The sequence below is a fragment of the Mus caroli genome, unplaced genomic scaffold (genome assembly GCF_978045245.1).
Source record: "Mus caroli unplaced genomic scaffold, Mus_caroli_1 scaffold_12, whole genome shotgun sequence".
In the NCBI taxonomy this organism is placed as follows: domain Eukaryota; kingdom Metazoa; phylum Chordata; class Mammalia; order Rodentia; family Muridae; genus Mus; species Mus caroli.
In genome coordinates this window covers 45708426-45728725 of record NW_028227267.1, presented here as the reverse complement: position 1 = coordinate 45728725, position 20300 = coordinate 45708426, and the positions used below count along the sequence as shown (strand labels likewise).

At 40.7% G+C, this 20300-nt stretch overlaps 2 pseudogenes; both read right to left on the bottom strand.

Annotated features, from left to right (window-relative positions):
* Positions 1 to 20300, bottom strand: part of LOC147001813 (diphosphoinositol polyphosphate phosphohydrolase NUDT4B-like) — a 167742-nt pseudogene that overhangs the window by 143153 nt on the left and 4289 nt on the right.
* On the bottom strand, positions 11531 to 18709 carry LOC147001814 (uncharacterized; annotated as a pseudogene).

Genomic DNA, 20300 nt, shown 5'->3' with positions numbered 1-20300 from the left:
GTATTCAACCCAGAGACTCATTAATAGGATTGTTAGCTGCCCAGTGGATCCTCTGGTGGATAAACAAATGTTCTTAATGGAAGAGCCTTCTTTCCTGTCTCTACACTACATTTCTTCTATGTCCTTCCAGAATGTGTGGTTTTTTGTTTTTTTTTTGTTTTTTTTTTAATATTTTTATTACATATTTTCCTCAATTACATTTCCAATACTATCCCAAAAGTCCCCCATAGCACCCCCACTTCCCTACCCACCCATTCCCATTCTTTTGGCCCTGGCATTCCCCTATATTGGGGCATATAAAGTTTGCAAGTCCAATGGGCCTCTCTTTCCATTGATGGCCGACTAGGCCATCTTTCGATACATATGCAGCTAGAGACAAGAGCTCCAGGGTTCTGGTTAGTACATCATGTTGTTCCAACAATAGGGTTGCAGATCCCTTTAGCTCCTTGGGTACTTTCTCTAGCTTCTCCATTGGGAGCCCTGTGATACATCCAATAGCTGACTGTGAACATCCACTCCTGTGTTTGCTAGGCCCCGGCATCGTCTCACAAGAGACAGCTATATTTGGGTCCTTTCAGCAAAATCTTGCTAGTGTATGCAATGGTGTCAGCGTTTAGAAGCTGCTTATGGGATGGATCCCTGGATGCGGCAATCTCTAAATGGTCCATCCTTTCATCACAGCTACGAACTTTGTCTCTGTAACTCCTTCCCTGGGTGTTTTGTTCCCAATTCTAAGAAGGTGCACAGTGTCCACACTTTGGTCTTCATTCTTCTTGAGTTTCATGCGTTTATCAAATTGTATCTTATATCTTGGGTATCCTAAGTTTTGGGCTAATATCCACTTATCAGTGAATACATATTGTGTGAGTTCTTTTGTGATTGTGTTACTTCACTCAAGATGATGCCCTCCAGGTCCATCCATTTGGCTAGGAATTTCATAAATTCATTCTTTTTAATAGCTGAGTAGTACTCCATTGTGTAAATGTACCATAATTTCTGTATCCATTCCTCTGTTGAGGGACATCTGGGTTCTTTTCAGCTTCTGGCTATTATAAATAGGGCTGCTATGAACATAGTGGAGCATGTGTCCTTTTTACCGGTTGGGACATCTTCTGGATATATGCCCAGGAGAGGTATTGCTGGATCCTCCGATAGTACTATGTCCAATTTTCTGAGGAACCGCCAGACTGATTTCCAGAGTGGTTGTACAAGCTTGCAATCCCACCAACAATGGAGGAGTGTTCCTCTTTCTCCACATCCTCGCCAGCATCTGCTGTCACCTGAATTTTTGATCTTAGCCATTCTGACTGGTGTGAGGTGGAATCTCAGGGTTGTTTTAATTTGCATTTCCCTGATGATTACAAATGTTGAACATTTTTTCAGGTGTTTCTCTGCCATTCGGTATTCCTCAGGTGAGAATTCTTTGTTCAGTTCTGAGCCCCATTTTTTAATGGGGTTATTTGACTTTCTGGAGTCCACCTTCTTGAGTTCTTTATATATATTGGATATTAGTCCCTTATCTGATTTAGGATAGGTGAAGATCCTTTCCCAATCTGTTGGTGGTTTTTTTGTCTTATTGATGGTGTCTTTAGCCTTGCAGAAGCTTTGTAGTTTCATGAGGTCCCACTTGTCAATTCTCGATCTTACAGCACAAGCCATTACTGTTCTATTCAGGAATTTTTCCCCTGTGCCCATATCTTCAAGGCTTTTCCCCAATTTCTCCTCTATAAGTTTCAGTGTCTCTGGTTTTATGTGAAGTTCCTTGATCCACTTAGACTTGACCTTAGTACAAGGAGATAGGAATGGATCGATTCGCATTCTTCTACATGTTAACAACCAGTTGTGCCAGCACCATTTGTTGAAAATGCTGTCTTTCTTCCACTGGATGTTTTTAGCTCCCTTGTTGAAGATCAAGTGACCATAGGTGTGTGGGTTCATTTCTGGGTCTTCAATTCTATTCCATTGGTCTATTTGTCTGTCACTATACCAGTACCATGCAGTTTTTATCACAATTGCTCTGTAGTAGAGCTTTAGGTCCGGCATGGTGATTCCACCAGAGGTTCTTTTATCCTTGAGAAGAGTTTTTGCTATCCTAGGTTTTTTGTTATTCCAGATGAATTTGCAGATTGCACTTTCTAATTCGTTGAAGAATTGATTTGGAATTTTGATGGGGATTGCATTGAATCTGTAGATTGCTTTTGGCAAGATAGCCATTTTTACAATGTTGATCCTGCCAATCCATGAGCATGGGAGATCTTTCCATCTTCTGAGATCTTCTATAATTTCTTTCTTCAGAGACTTGAAGTTTTTATTATACAGATCTTTCACTTCCTTAGTTAGAGTCACGCCAAAATATTTTATATTATTTGTGACTATTGAGAAGGGTGTTGTTTCCCTAATTTCTTTCTCAGCCTGTTTATTCTTTGTGTAGAGAAAGGCCATTGATTTGTTTGAGTTAATTTTATATCCAGCTACTTCACCGAAGCTGTTTATCAGGCTTAGGAGTTCTCTGGTGGAATTTTTAGGGTCACTTAGATATACTATCATATCATCTGCAAAAAGTGATATTTTGACTTCATCTTTTCCAATTTGTATCCCTTTGATCTCCTTTTGTTGTCGAATTGCTCTGGCTAGGACTTCAAGTACAATGTTGAATAGGTATGGAGAAAGTGGACAGCCTTGTCTAGTCCCTGATTTTAGAGAGATTGCTTCAAGCTTCTCACCATTTACTTTGATGTTGGCTACTGGTTTGCTGTAGATTGCTTTTATCATGTTTAGGTATGGGCCTTGAATTCCTGATCTTTCCAAGACTTTTATCATGAATGGGTGTTGGATCTTGTCAAATGCTTTTTCCGCATCTAAGGAGATGACCACGTGGGTTTTGTCTTTGAGTTTGTTTATATACTGGATTACGTTGATGGATTTCCGTATATTGAACCATCCCTGCATCCCTGGGATGAAACCTACTTGGTCAGGATGGATGATTGTTTTGATGTGTTCTTGGATTCGGTTAGCAAGAACTTTATTGAGGATTTTTGCATCAATATTCATAAGGGATATTGGTCTGAAGTTTTCTATCTTTGTTGGGTCTTTTTGTGGTTTAGGTATCAGAGTAATTGTGGCTTCATAGAATGAGTTGGGTAGAGTACCTTCTGTTTCTATTTTGTGGAATAATTTGTGAAGAACTGGGATTAGATCTTCTTTGAAGGTCTGATAGAACTCTGCACTAAACCCATCTGGTCCTGGGCTTTTTTTAGTTGGGAGACTATTAATGACTGCTTCTATTTCTTTGGGGGATATAGGGCTGTTTAGATCATTAACCTGATCTTGATTCAACTTTGGTACCTGGTATCTGTCTAGGAACTTCTCCATTTCATCCAGGTTCTCCAGTTTTGTTGAGTATAGCCTTTGGTAGAAGGCTCTGATGGTGTTTTGGATGTCTTCAGGATCTGTTGTTATGTCTCCTTTTTCATTTCTGATTTTGTTAATTAGGATGCTTTCCCTGTGCCCTCTAGTGAGTCTGGCTAAGGGTTTATCTATCTTGTTGATTTTCTCAAAGAACCAGCTCCTTGATTGGTTGATTCTTTGAATAGTTTTTCTTGTTTCCACTTGGTTGATTTCACCGCTGAGTTTGATTATTTCCTGCCGTCTACTCCTCTTGGGTGAATTTGCTTCCTTTTGTTCTAGTGCTTTTAGGTGTGTTGTCAAGCTGCTAATGTGTGCTCTCTCTAGTTTCCTTTTGGAGGCACTCAGAGCTATGAGTTTTCCTCTTAGAAATGCTTTCATTGCGTCCCATAAGTTTGGGTATGTTGTGGCTTCATTTTCATTGAACTCTAAAAAGTCCTTAATTTCTTTCTTTATTCCTTCCTTGACCAAGGTATCATTGAGAAGAGTGTTGTTCAGTTTCCACGTGAAGGTTGGCTTTCTATTATTTATTTTGTTATTGAAGATCAGCCTTAGTCCATGGTGATCTGATAGGATGCATGGGACAATTTCAATATTTTTATATCTGTTGAGGCCTGCTTTGTGACCAATTATGTGGTCAATTTTGGAGAAGGTACCATGAGGTGCTGAGAAGACGGTATATCCTTTTGTTTTAGGATAGAATGTTCTGTAGATATCTGCCAGATCCATTTGATTCATAATTTCTCTTAGTTTCACTGTGTCCCTGTTTAGTTTCTGTTTCCATGATCTGTCCATTGGTGAAAGTGTTGTGTTGAAGTCTCCCACTATTATTGTATGAGTTGCAATGTGTGCTTTGAACTTTACTAAAGTTTCTTTAATGAATGTGGCTGCCTTTGTATTTAAAGCATAGATATTCAGGATTGATAGTTCCTCTTGGAGGATTTTACCTTTGATGAGTATGAAGTGTCCCTCCCTGTCTTTTTTAATGACTTTGGGTTGGAAGTCAATCTTATCAGATATTAGAATGGCTACTCCAGCTTGTTTCTTCATGCCATTTGCTTGGAAAATTGTTTTCCAGCCTTTCATTCTGAGGTAGTGTCTATCCTTTTCTCTGAGATGAGTTTCCTGTAAGCAGCAAAATGTTGGGTCTTGTTTGTGTAGCCAGTTTGTTAGTCTATGTCTTTTTATTGGGGAGTTGAGTCCATTGATATTAAGAGATATTAAGGAAAAGTAATTGTTGTTTCCTGTTATTTTTGTTGTTAAAGTTGGCATTTTGTTCTTGTGGCTGTCTTCTTTTAGGTTTGTTGAGGGATTACCTTCTTGTTGTTTCTAGGGCGTGGTTCCTGTCCTTGTATTGGTTTTTTTCTGTTATTATCCTTTGAAGGGCTGGATTCGTGGAGAGATAATGTGTGAATTTGGTTTTGTCGTGGAATACTTTGGTTTCTCCTTCTATGTTAATTGAGAGTTTGGCTGGGTATAGTAGCCTGGGCTGGAATTTTTGTTCTTTTAGTGTCTGTATAACATCCGTCCAGGATCTTCTGGCTTTCATAGTCTCTGGTGAAAAATCTGGTGTAATTCTGATAGGCTTGCCTTTATATGTTACTTGGCCTTTTTCTCTTACTGCTTTTAGTATTCTATCTTTATTTAGAGCATTTGTTGCTCTGATTATTATGTGTCGGGAGGTATTTCTTTTCTGGTCCAGTCTATTTGGAGTTCTGTAGGCTTCTTGTATGTTCATGGGCATCTCTTTCTTTAGATTTGGGAAGTTTTCTTCTATAATTTTGTTGAAGATGTTTGCTGGTCCTTTGAGTTGAAAATCTTCATTCTCATCCACTCCTATTATCCGTAGGTTTGGTCTTCTCATTGTGTCCTGTATTTCTTGGATGATTTGAGTTAGAATCTTTTTGCATTTTACATTTTCCTTGATTGTTGTGCCGATGTTCTCTATGGAATCTTCTGCACCTGAGATTCTCTCTTCCATCTCTTGTATTCTGTTGCTGATGCTCGTATCTATGGTTCCAGATTTCTTTCCTAGGGTTTCTATCTCCAGTGTTGCCTCATTTTGGGTTTTCTTTATTGTGTCTACTTCCCTTTTTAGGTCTAGTATGGTTTTGTTCATTTCCATCATCTGTTTGGATGTGTTTTCCTGTTTTTCTGTAAGGACTTCTACCTGTTTGATTATGTTATCGTGTTTTTCTTTAAGGATTTGTAACTCTTTAGCAGTGTTCTCCTGCAATTCTTTAAGGGATTTTTGTGCTTCCTCTTTATTGTCTTCTGTCTGTTTAGCAGTGTTCTCCTGCATTTCTTTAAGTGTGTTATTAAAGTCCTTCTTGAAGTCCTCTATCATCATCAGGAGATATGCTTTTAAATCCGTGTCTAGCTTTTCCGGTGTGTTGGGGTGCCCTGGACTGGGCGAAGTGGGGGTGCTGGGTTCTGATGATGGTGAGTGGTCTTGGTTTCTGTTAGTAAGATTATTACGTTTACCTTTCGCCATCTGGTAATCTCTGGGGTTAGTTGTTACCGTTGTCACTGTTTAAAGATTGGAGCAGAAGCTGTGTTCCACTCACCAGCAGTCTCTAAATCCTGCGGCGGGGGTCGTGGGTAGCTGATGGTACCCCGGTCCTGGTCCAGCCGGAAGAGGCCTGTGGTCCTACTCAGGCCGTTTTTCTGCTTCCCTAACTAATGCAGTCTCTGGTCCCGCGTGCAATTGGATTGGAGCAGAAGCTGTGTTCCACTCTCCAGAAGTCTTAAGATCCTGTGGCGGGTGTTGTGGGTAGTTGGCGAGTGTCAGCAGACCCTGCGCCCCAGCTGCCCTGGTGCTTTTCTGACCGGAAGAGGGTTGTGGCCCTATGTAGGCCGGATTTCTCTCTCCCCAACCAGAGCAGTCTCAGGTCCCGCGTGATTGGACTGGAGCAGAAGCTGTGTTCCACTCACCAGCAGTCCCAAAATCCTGCGGCGGGGGGTCGTGGGTAGCTGGTGGGTGTCAGGCAACCCTGTGCTCCTGCTACCCCGGCGCTGATCCGGCCGGATGAGGCCTGTGGCCCTACTCAGGCCGGTTTCTGCTTCCCTAACTAATGCAGTCTCAGGTCCCGCGCAATTGGATTGGAGCAGAAGCTGTGTTCCACTCACCAGCAGTCCCAAAATCCTGCGGCGGGGGTCGTGGGTAGCTGGCGGGTGTCAGGCAACCCTGTGCTCCAGCTACCCCGGCGCTGATCCAGCCGGATGAGGCCTGTGGCCCTACTCAGGCCGGTTTCTTCTTCCCTAACTAATGCAGTCTCAGGTCCCGCGCAATTGGATTGGAGCAGAAGCTGTGCTCCACTCACCAGAAGTCTTAAGATCCTGTGGCGGGTGTTGTGGGTAGCTGGCGAGTGTCAGCAGACCCTGCGCCCCAGCTGCTCCGGTGCTTTTCTGACCGGAAGAGGGTTGTGGCCCTATGTAGGCCGGATTTCTCTTTCCCCAACCAGAGCAGTCTCAGGTCCCGCGTGATTGGACTGGAGCAGAAGCTGTGTTCCACTCACCAGCAGTCCCAAAATCCTGCGGCGGGGGTCGTGGGTAGCTGGCGGGTGTCAGGCAACCCTGCGCTCCCGCTATCCCGGCGCTGATCCAGCCGGATGAGGCCTGTGGTCCTACTCAGGCCGGTTTCTGCTTCCCTAACTAATGCCGAATGTGTGGTTTTTAATTGAATAAGATCATCCAAAATCAAAGATAGAAGTTTATGGAGACCTATAGGTTCAGGTGCTTGAAGATGGAATGCTAATTTTCCTAGGTTACCTGGCGCCCATCCAGAGCTCTTGTGGGTTCAATATAATGCCATAGAATTGTCAAGGTTGGAGCAGATCTGTCACCTCTCACATAGGATAACACTGCAGACTAGGCATAAAATGCCTACTCGATGAAATGCAGAATTGAGAAGTTCCTCAGTGAGTAGAAGTGGACAAAGGAATAAAAATTTAAGGCCAGCTAACCAATGTTGGGAAGAAACTTCAAACTATCCTGCATGGATGGATCCTGAAATAGAGATCACATGCCTATGGTGGAGAGCATGTCTGTGCAAGGCTAGGAAGGGAGAGCGATGGCTGATATTGATCTTAACAACATTAGATCTCAGAGTTTATTGAGGAAGTACTTCTTCCAGTGGATGCTTCATGCTTGTGAAGGTCTCCTGGAACAGATCTCATTTCTGAGACTGTGAGTCAGAGACTTAATGTGTGAAGGAATTAATCCCCTGGATCCCCAAACTGGTGCTGTCAAGCCAGGGCTTTTAAGCAGAAGCCTGAGAAGGATTGGGGGATGTGTTAAGTTGCTCTCTGCCTTTGGACACCTTCTCTTTCTAAGCTGCCTCTGACACAGAAAGGGACACCTGTAAACACATAGGAAACTGATCATTATCATGTGATACAGCTCTTCTTGTCCATCTTTCAATTCTCTGGTGGATCCTGAGCCTTATTTAATTGTAGGTCTTCAGTGTAGTGCTTGACTGTTTTGGTAGATGTCAGGTAGCTTAACCTGATATCTAGTAATGCTATTTGTGCAGGTAGATAACAGCTTGACATCAGTCTTTAAACGACTAAACTCTCCCGATTATGCAGTGTGAAGTGAGACACTTCCTTTTCTCTTTCAGATAGATATTCCTAGTCTTGAAAGCATTCTCTCAGCCACTCTCAAGGACCAATCTTGTAGCAGCCAAACTGACTATGGTGTCTCAAATTGCTACTTGCCTTGTAGCTGTTGTAGCAGATGAATGAAGTTACAGACCTGGAATGTAACTCAGGGAGCATGGACATTTATTAGGTTCAATCATAGCACGGTGAGGTCAAAGAGAAGGAAAAATTAACCCATCTCATCCAGACTTGTTGGAGACAAAAAACTGTGAGGCTCCATTGAAGTTTTAAAGTCTGCCACCCACCTCATAGATCCCTCCCAGACTCCATTTATTGCTCTTAATTGAGTAGATATATTCTCTGGGGAAAGTTTTCATAGTTGTGGTATAACCCCGAATGTAAATATGAATACATAGATTATTAAACTCTGTGTCTGTGGTGACTGGCTGATGAGATGGCTCAGTGGATAATGGTAATGCGATCAAGCATAGAGACCTGAGTTCCTTCCCTGTGACCCACATGATAGGAGAGAAAAAACTCCATATTTTGTCCTCTGGCTTTCATGTAGGTGGGGGTGCCAAGTCTTAGCCCACAGCAGCTCAAGTTTCCCACTGCTCACTTACTGAGAACTCTCCATCTGATACACACATGTAATTATATGATTCTGTGCTCCATTTGAGAGAGATTCAGTACTTCTTTATTTTTACTTTTCTTGCCCATAATTAGAAAAACCAAGGAGGCCAGCTGTGTCTGTAGGTCTCTGCATATTTACATTTAAATGGTGATGGAGAGACCATGCAATTAGAGCATGCACTGCCCACAACAGGTCTCAATGGAAACCTCTCAGGAGCCTGCAGCAGCTACTTGTAAAAAAGGATGGTGTCTGTGTTCTTGAGAAGCAGGAGACACATTCCTCCTGGGTACCTGCCATTTGAAATAAGGGACTGCCTGATGTAGGCTGTGATAGAAACATCTCAATAGCCTGTGGAAGTTCTTCATACTAAAACGTGATTCCCCGTTATCTTAACCTTAGCCCTGTAAAATCACTGTATAGAATTCATTGTGCATGACTGCTTTGCAGCTGGCCTTGATATGTATAACTATTCTATTAAATCTGAATTTCCTATTTCTTTCTTCTTCTGCTTTGGTGTAGTCTGTGAAACTCGATGTTTCTTGATGTAATGATTCTTAAACTATGAAAAATTGAGATATAAGGGGCTCAGTACAGCACATTTCAAAATGTCCCAGGTGTATGCTGTGTGTAATCATCTTGGAAACTATGCAATAACTGTGTAATGATAGTTCCAGATTAATTCATGACTTTTAAAGAAACTTTGAATAAATTATTAGAAAATGAAATAGAGACAACATTGGGACCCGAGAAATATAAAAGTTATTGATGTTCTGAAATTAGTTTCACACAACATTTGAGAGTAGTCTTGAATAATAAAGTATAGATTATGTCATGTGCTGTATGCCAGTCAAACTAAGTCAAAACACTGGGATTCTTTTATGAGAGTTATTGTGTGTAATGTACAGAATCAGAAAGCTAGCAGAAGTACTGAATTAAGGGTTAAGCACCTGTGACCCATTCAGTGCTTTGATAGAGGCTTTCCCATCAGAGCCCTACCCTGCAAAGCAGAGGATGAATCTCCAGTACACACCAGCTACTCAATTGAATACCTTGTTTCCTTTTGTAAAGAAATGGAGGAGGCCATTCAGCCACCATCTGGGAAGGCTCTATCTCATTTTCAGAGCCACTACAATTGCAAGATTTTATCTTGGCACCAGCTCCATTGTCTTATGCCAGTATTCTCTGCATTGCCCACTTTCCCATGGTAGTGTCAGTGATGGGCTCTGCACTATGATTTGTAACTGTTACCTGGTGTTACTGTTCCCCAAATCTGCTTCTCTGATCCAAAGAGAAACTTCAAATCACATTCTAAACTGCTTTGGCTCTGAAAGGAGATGGGTGCTTCTACTTTTTTACAACAAAATAAACATATCTCAAGAAACAGTTTCTATATGTATGATACATTCCACTAATATAGCACACAAGGAATGACAAAAGTGCATATCAGGGGATGGAGAGATAGCTCTTCATTTGAGAATATGTTTCTCAAAAGACCCACATGGCATCTAACAGTCCTCTGTCATTTTAGTTCCAGGTGAAACCCCATAACTTCTTCTGGCCTTTGGGGAATGGCATGCAAGTGTTGCACAGACCTACAGAAGGCAAAACATGCATAAATATAAAATAAATCAAAATAACAAACAGAATCACCACTGGGGGGGGGGAGAAAACAGAGGGAGAAAACTCATAGATCATATGGGCCTGGATTTTGTCTCAGCTTTTAAAAACATCTGGATACTGAATACTGAACTCTACACTGTGCTTGTGTTAAAACCCCTAAAAGGAACCAAATGTATTGTCAAGCACAAAATTCACTCTCACAATCAAGAAAAACAACAAAATCACCAAATAATTCCCTAACTTGAAAGGTCCTAAAATTGAATATCTCTAGTAGTAGTTACCACTGATAGAACATTTGAAGGAAAGCAGAAGCATACATGTCTGTGTTTTCTGACAGCTTTTATATTCCCTTAGAATATATTTTTATTTCCTGAAAGACATTTAAGAAATGCTGATATATTTCCCATTAATTTGTTCAACACTATCATCCACAGCATTTTAGCAGCAGCTAAATATTTGACATGCAAGGATACAATATGGTTAATTTTTCCATCATGACATCGGTATCCACAGAGTTGGACACACTATCCACACTGAATGTAAAATCAATCGCTTTTGTAGCTCAGTCTGACTGAGAAGTCATTATGGAACCCAGTCTCCTTAGAGAGATCCATTTGTGTCTGATAGGTGTGGGATTTCAGTAGGGTGATACCACACCTGGATAAGGAAGTTTCTTATGAGTGAACAGTTGGAGATCACTGTTTTAATCTTAAGAATACATCCAATTTATTCAATAGTAACTAAAAGTGGGCAGTCAATATGTACAGTGTATAGCCTTATCAAAATATTAAATCAATTATAAAACAAAACAACAGCAAAGAAACAAACAAAAAACTTCTAATGAAACGAAAGAAAACCAAAGAACAAAAGTAATCAAAGCTCAAACCAAAATCCAAAAACAAGAATTGTGCTAAACAGCCTTCTTTTGCTGTTATTTTATAGCAAACACTGACAGCAAATGACTTTCCTTGGCAACACAGTAGAAAATGAGTTACTTCTGGTACCAATCTTTACAAGAGAATCTTTAGTAGGTCTCCTTTTTTGGAGTGTGGGTTTGAAGAATATGGACACCCAAGACTAAGCAGAATACATGTTACCAACTTTGGCTCAAATCTTTACAATTTTGTAGAATGATTTTGTAATTTTCCTGGATGACCTATCAGGACAAGGTAAATTTACACTCTCAGAATCTTCCTGCTTGCCTAGCAGCTCTTGATCTGTCTCAGCACATGTCTGAATCCCTCTATTTGTTCACTCTTGCTGAGCCAGAGCCCAGATGAAATTAAGGGCTATTCATTGCAATGAAACAAAAATAAAGGAAGAAAATGCAGCAGATGATAGCTATGATTACTGGGGATGATATGAAATATTTGCTTTGCACATGCAGAGCTTCCCCTATAGAAGATCTCTTCAAAGGAGACCTTGTCCTGGTCTGTTCCATGTTCCAGTTTCTGCTGGAGTATTTCACACCTAGGGAAGGAAGGAACAACAGCCCCGTTAGTGTTTTTCAATTCAGCTCTACGTCCCACACTAGATCTATTAAGCTGGACAAGCTATTATGATTTATCATCTGCTGAGGTCATTGCCTGCATCCCCAAGTGTCACAGAGCACTTGGGCTTGTAATTATTTCTCAGCTTTTAAAAACAGCTAGAAACTGAGCTGTGAAATACACACTATACTGGAGTTTAAAAAAAACCACTATATTACTCCAATAGTCCATGTATAATATATAGAATAATAACATTGTAGCAATCTCTGAATCTGAGTTCAAGAGAGATGTGATCAACCTAGAAAACCATGTGGATGCCTTATGGGGAACCTGCCTAGAATTGAAGTGAAGGTTATGATTATTTCTCTAGTGCAGGATCCTGACAGCGTACCACTCATGAACCCCTATATCTGGAAATAACCAGTGAAAATATATCACATGAAGTCCACAGGCACTGCATGGGTCCTATTATTAGCAAGAATGTGTTAACTGAAAATATTTCTAACACTAGGAACTGAATTTTAAAAGTGATGGCCATGAAGGAACATAACAACACACCTGTACATCTAAGACTGTTGTAGAGCACTCTGTCAAATATACAAATTATTTGTATTCACATAACACTAATATCTTATACTTCAGCAAACTGTTTAGTTTCCCCAGTTAATGCTATTATAAAAATCTCCCAGGATATTTTGGAGACATAAAAAACAAATCTTATATGGCATAGATACATAGTGGGCAAAGTGTATAGACAGCTCAGTCAGTGATATGCTTTCCCCTCATGAACCAGACTCAGAATCAGGGATCTTGGCATATTATTCAATCTGTCTTAGCAAGTTCCAAAGGCTGTGTAGGGTAGGCTTCTCTGCCAGCAAAGGATCACGTGTTGGTGGTGGACTAGCCTCACCTTCATTGTTTCAGCCTTTTCCCAAAGTAAACAGTTCCTTCCATTAGAGGCTCCCTTGATCATTGCCTGACCGAATTGATGTCCAAAGGTATAATCCCAGAAAAATAGGAAGTCATTATAAATAGGATCCAATGGATCAATTTTCTTCAAATAATATGATTGTGTCAGGGATATTTTGAGTAAGGTAAGGCTAACTAGTTGAAGATCAAATACTTGCATGGATTAACTAACACTGAGTAATAGTTCATGAAAGGGCTGCATCACATAGTACAATTTCACTCTTTAGCTGATGGATATCAGGATATCATCTTCTTCCGGACTACCCTGAGGATCATTACAGACCTCATGTGCCCTAGAGACTCTGTGGATATCTACTCCTTGTTCTGGAATCTCTGGATCCAAGGAGACTTCTTTTCTACTTTCTGAACCTTGCTTCTCAAACACCTACCTGATTTTATATTACCAGACCTGTCTGAAGGTCCTAATTTCTCCCAACCCCCAATTAGGCTGACTCTAACTCTGAGAAAACGATTTTGAATAACAGCAATTGCAGAATGTTACACAAATAACATAGTGTGAGTTCTTTAGATTATCATGATTATTATTATTATCAAGGGGCTCCTGAAACAGCCCTGTTTTGCACCACAGCTATGGGAATTCTGCTGGATATAGGTACAACTACAAGCAACACAATCTCTCAATGATTAGAATCCAAATCAAATTATACAGCAAAGTTTTACTGAGTAGAGGAAGCTGGAAAGGCAATGGTAGCAAGCAGTGAGGAAAGAATCTGGAATGCCTAAAAGACACAGTGAGCCACCTGACATTACAGTGGGCCTTCATAATTCTTCCAGAGCAGAAAAGGGACATAACATGGATTTTATATACTAATGTCCTCCTCGACTCTATGTACCATATACCGATGATTTTCTCCAAAAGTTTTCAATGAGGATCAGCAATATGGCACCTAGCCAGTGGAAAGTATGACTTTATATGAGCTTTTGTGTCCCTTTTTATTTCACTTGCGAGCTAGGTAGAGTTGCATACTAAATGGACTGCTGTATTTGATTTTTCATGGGTGCAATCTGAAATCTCAGGGGCTTTACTCATCATGCTTGGTCGCTAAAGACGGACATGGTTGCAAGTCTACACAAACAGACACACAAACACATATAGACACACAAACACAGTTGTATATATCCATACCACAAACAATTACAAAGGCATTTTGCATTATACAAACACACAACTTAGAATAAACACACTGAGTCACAGCTGGTACACACACACACACACACACACCCCAACACACACACCACATAGCACAAAAAGACTGAAACAAAAACACATACATCAATGAAATTCTTGCTCTTATCTAGCATATTATTGTTGTATGAGCATGTAGTGGGAGCTATGATGTGTACAAGGGTTTTAGACTCAAGGGGGCTTTGCAGCCCTGACCTATACTAATCTCCTCTTTAGGAACTTTTTCTATGCAAATACTTGCTGGTTCTACAAGGACATTAAAATCTCTACACAGATATCCTGGACAACGTAGCACTAAATTGCCAAGAAAGAGCTTTCTACCTATAGCCTCCAGTAAGCCCCATTTTGACTCATCACAGTCCCCTCACTAAACCTACACTGAGTGCTTTTTAGCATCTGAGGAAGACTGTGACTTTGATCATTACTCAGGATATTTTCAACACATTACTTATTATGCGATATTAAATCATTCTCAAAATCAGTCAGGAGAAATCTAGTTAAATGACCTGTTGTGACATTTCTGAAATGCAGCACTCTGCACAACTCTGAGAATCTATCCTGAAACAGAGCCATGCCCAAAATATAGTTAGCAAAATAATGTCAACAGTGATGCCCTGTTGGCTTCTATGTATGCCCATGGTGAAGCCAATAAGAAAAGCCAGAATCTCCCAGGCAATAACTCTAAGCAGGAAAAATGAAGAAATCTAATACTTATTTTAAAAATAGTAGTATTGTTTAATGATTTGTTGGATTAAATAAGAGACAGATCTCCACCTGGTAGTGGACAGGAGATGAAAAGTCTACTGGACATCAAACAACAGGAAGTATCAGGTTTATTGAGAGACCTAGGCCCAAAGAAATATGTTAAGAATGACTACACAAATTCAGATGTCCTTAACTGGCCTTACAAAATACCCACAAAGGTACAGATTGGCATAAGCACCCATAAACACACATACACAAACACACACACACATAAAAACATAAGGGAACAAAAAACAATGAAGAATCTATCATGCTAGAGGAACAAATATTTTAGACTATGCAGAGCAGATATTTAAACTGAGAATTTCAACCCTAGTATTCTTACTAGAGAAATAGAAATCCCTATAAAACATTCTTGGTCAGATGAGGGGTATATATGGAGAAATTTTTACATTAAGCCTCAAAACTCTCACACCAACTGAGATTGTGAGAAGCCTTTCCTACATTCCTGCTCATCCAGCCAGCTCCAAACCACAAGGCCCAGGAAGGAAAACTCCAACAGCACTCAAAGAAAATAGGACTGACATGCTGCTACTCAGGTTCACTCAGTGTGAATCAAGATCTACAGGGGAAAAGGTTGGGGTGGGGGACAAAAACTTCCAAAAGGCAACAATGAAATCCACTTATTTGTCAGTTCCACTAAGCTATCATCCCTGCAATCTATGTCCTACCTAGAATCCTACCTGATGCCCATAAAGCAAATGAGCTTCAGGACTTTACTTCTTCCTTCAAAGCTCTCCACTGATCTGAAGAAGGACTCCAGCACAGCACCCTTCAAACTTAATATCATGTAGAGTTGTAATGTGTAATCAACTAATCTCCCCTAGTGAACTGCAAATTATAGCAGGGCAGAAAAATTTGCTTGCTAAACATATAGTTTCTTGAAAAAGGCTACCTCCAGAGAAAGCCTTGTAGATGATCACCTAAATAAACACTTGGAGGAGACATTGCTGAGTGCCTGGATAAGTTGGTGGACTGTTACATTGGATTGTCTATGTTTATGGGTAGCCATGAGGGCAATCTGCCTCTGATACACATTATCCTACCTGCTACTGCTTAGCACTTGGGATGTATGTTCTTGCTTGTCTCATCACAGAGCTTCTTTTCTTCACCATAGGATGCTTCCTGGTCAGCCTGCTCTACCAGCAGCTTTCTGTTCTCATTCAGCAACATCCTTACTTTTTCCTTCAATTGATTGCATTCTTTCCGGAGGTAGGTGTGCCTGAAGCTGAACCATAAAGAAACAAACAAACAAAGAAACAAAAAAGGTGATTCACAGCAAGCTTCCATTTGCCTGCCACTCCTCCAAGTACTATGATCCCTGCAAGGGCCCTGATCCCCAGACAGCTCCAGACTAGAGACCACAGTATACCCATCAGTCCAAAATAGAGGCAGGTCAAATCCATGGACCAGCCACATGCCAAAAGAATCAAAGGACTTCTGAAAACTCTGACACTAAGATCGTCCCATGTACATCACAGAGGAGGAAATGTACCTCATGGTTGCTTATATGTCTGTGGTACCAGAAAACCAGGAAGAGTGCAAATCCCCTCTGAGGGAGGAGAGGAGACCAAAAGGTATAAACTCTCAATTTTTGTCATGGATCCCAGATCTTTTAATCTGCTGTCAGAACCCTAGAGGTCAGGATTGCTTGAGATTCCCAGCATGGTGGAAATTGTTTCTATACAGAGGATCCTGAATTTGGAAGAATAAAGACTGACAGTCTTGGACAATCTTCACACTTAGGAGAACTGAGTCTAAGAGGTACAAATCCAAGACCCATGCCACAAGGGAGGTCTCCTATTAAGAAATAGATGGTATAGAACTAGAGCTCTTACTTTTGTTCAAAGTCCTGGAAGGCCACAAGCATTCCCTGACTAGTGCAGGGTCTCAGCTGTGTCTGGGACTCACCTGTAGAAATCTTTATCTTCTATGAATTCCTTGTACTTCTCAATGGTATCACTTATTGACTGCGTCATTTTTCCATATCCAACATTGTCTTCTCATGTTGTGATTTGATAATGGCGAATTCAAAGTTCATCCTGTGGTAGAGCATGGCCCAAAGAGTAAATAATCCTCTGAACTAAAGCAATCAAGTATCATGTGCAAAAAGGCTGTATCTGGACTACCCAAGCCAATTGTATGCCACATCCTTGCTCCTTCAAAGTGGGTCCTATTGATACTGATTAAATATCTTGGTCAGAGGACAGCAGAGCCATGGGACCAAATGGAGATGACTGACCTTTAAGAGCTTCTTACGTGAGCCTGAAGGAATATACTAGTTCTCTGACATGTTTCTACTAGACTGTGACACATGCTTTGGTCCATAGATATAAGGCTTTTTTCTCCTCTTAGTTTTAAGGCAGGGATAATCCTTTGATCCTATTGCTACATGAATTCTCAGAGGTCATAACTAGTATTTACAAAGAAAAAGGCTTTATAACACCTCCTACCCCAGGAGTTACCTTATTGATACCAAGGTAAACACACGGAACAAAGTACCCTGATGATCAACTTGGGCCTCTAATGACTCAACACTATCATGCACTACAAACTGTGCATCACACAAATCCTCAGATCCCATCAAAGGCCTCAGAACCCCAGATCCTGAACAAAACACACACAACTAACTTCACACACACACACACACACACAAAATTAAAATGCCAAATAAATCCAGGTAGGTTCCATAGTCTCAGAGTACCATGAACAAAATTATAGTAAAGCAGTAATGACCTGCAGACATTGCATTCTTACACAGTAAGGCAGCTATTGTGACCAGGTCCTTCCAGCTGTTGAGAGAACCAATCAGACTCCAAGCACAGCAAGGAGAAGTACAAAAGAGGATGACCATAGAACACACAGCACTTATCTCATCCAAAAATTTAACAACTGTCAAGACTTCTTATAATGAATGTGAGAGATGACACACTCCATTATGAGAGAAAATGTGGGTTAACAGAGAGGGCACAATACAGTCAACAGGATACAGGGCATAATTTTACCTGTAGTTCAAATCAGTATTCATGTCAATGTACAAGATTCAAAAAAGTTCTAATCTCTCAGCATTTATCTTCCTGATATAAAATTTCATATCTTCTACTTTATTCATATTCTTCATATGATTAGTGATGTTGCAATTTTGGGGTGATGTTTTCCCAGCAGACACTGAAGATAGATAAACACAAATGCATTTGCATAGTTGATGGCCCAGGGCAGGGGAGACCATGCTGAGTCCCAAAGAGAAGGTTGAGGAAGAGAAAAGCTAGAGACAGGATTAATCACTGAAAAAGCAGAAAGGCTATATTTGAGCTGGTCTGCTAAGTTATATTCCTCTTCCCAACCACCACTGTTGGTCACAACTAACACACACTCTTTATTATATTACCCCTTGCCCTGAAATCCATAAGCTGCCTCACACATAAAGATTTGGGGGAACATTTTCAGCTCATGTCATATGTTATGCCAAGAAAACCATCAATACCTAGTCATGTGTGTTCAAACTCAAAGTGGCTGAGACATCAACAAATGACCAGGTTAGAATCCTCCTCTGTTCTCTGCATCAGAGACTCATGTATCCTACAATAATCTAGAAGATGAAATGCTTCAACTCCCTATCAATAAGGGACACATTGTTATTCTCATAGTGCCTTCTCAGGGCATTCTTTGACACTCTAAATGAAATTAAATAGTTCCCAGAAAAGGAGCTGCAGGCTTGTCAATTCCTGGCTCTGTCAAATGAATTGTCAGAAATTCTAGTCTCTTGGTCTGTCATTAAGAAAGTCCAAGGCTCCAGCTCCTAATATCTACTCAGGGAAGGCTCAGCTCAAGCCTACCTGTCCCAGAATTTCCCCAACTCTGCCCAGGACTCACTGTGCCTTCCCCAGAATGATTTCCTTCTTCTGTTTTTACAAGAAAGGATGCCAGATTCCTTCTTCCTTGGTCTGGTCTCTTCTTGATGGCCATTCTCCTTGTGAAATAGCCTGCACAGCCAGGAAATCATGCCTGATTGAGAACCCAAAAGGCACTGAAGGAATATCCCACAGGCAGTTGCTGTAGCCACAACACAGGTGACATCACAGAAGATTCTAGTTCTCTCCTAGATACAAGAGATTGTCCAAGGAAGGCATTACTTATGATGTCACTGGGAAAGGCTAAGGCCTATTTGATAACTAGATCTCCCCAAATTGACCAGTTTCTGTTGTGCATTTCCTGGAGCCTCTCCTGTGACCTGGCAAATATCCTGTGGCAACCTCTCTTTCTAAATTCAGAGATTTTTCATCTGCTTCATTAGAAGACAAGTGCTTTCGATGGGAAGCATTGATTAGGGCCCTGACATGCATAAGAGATTTTTGTTAGCATCCAAATCTCTAGGGATGGTGAATGTAAGAGATATTTCTCAATAATAAATATACCATGTGAGTGAATTCATGTGACATACAGTCTAATTCCCCAGATTTTCCCTGTTTCACAAAGGACAATATCTTTCTCCTATACCTTTAATTGTATAAAACCTGGATAATATTTTCTTACTGTGCATATCTTGATAGTTGACATTGTTCCTATCTACATATCCATGTGATTCACAAAATCTCCCATTTACAATCCCAACTTTTGCAAGTCAAATTCCCTTTTCTTTGGAACCTAGGGGCTCAGCGACAGGACAAATATAAAGTAGTAAACCTTCTGTCCCATCTCCAAATTATTAACTTGCACACCCTCCCTTTCTAAAATACAACCAGACAATTAAAGTGTACATCATTGAGCAAAGGTCAACCTGGACTGTACTGCATTGTAGCCTCATAGCCATCAGTTCTCTAATATCAGTCTTCCTGAATTCCCAAGTGCAGGCATGGGATGCTGGGGTTGTATCATAATACTCTACTCATAGCAAACATAAAACTCAGGAGGTAGGGCAAGGAGTGGAATGGCCTGAGTTCAGGTTAAACCTCAATTTTAATGTGTCTATAAGTTCAGGATGGAGTCTCTTTGGCTTTGTCATCTGAGGTTTCTGTGTTCTTATGCTGGGTGTGCTGAATCTGTGCTATAATGAAACCTATCCTCACAGATGAAAGATGAAAAAGCATGTATGTCTTTTGCGGGAAGACATCTGCCTTTGACTACCACCTGGAGACACACAATACCAACATTCAGAACTCACATTTGAGGCATGGATATTGTTGATACCTTACAAGTTGAGGGCCTTTTCTTCCAATACGGAGCCCATATTTTGGCAATGTGATTTTTTCTTTTGTTTTTCACTATCTGTGTCTTGGTTGTTTCCTGCCCTAAAGGATTCTCGATGCACCAACAAGGGTTCTACTCCATACATGCTCTTTTTTATCAATGAAAGGATTTTTGCAGAATCGTGCCATGCCAGTAGGAAGGTCAACTAAGCTGCTCTTAGGTCCAGCTCACCTGGTAGAAGACTGTAGACCTGAGGTATCTGGGGAAAGGAAGCAGCACACAGTATCACACAGCTCCCTCTACTGCAACTGCTAGAACTGTAATAGGGTTGTTTGTTTGTTTTTTATTACAGATAAAGCTAGCCAGAGTGGGTACATGCCTTTAATCCTAGCACTCAGAAGGTTTTTTTTTTAATTGTTGTT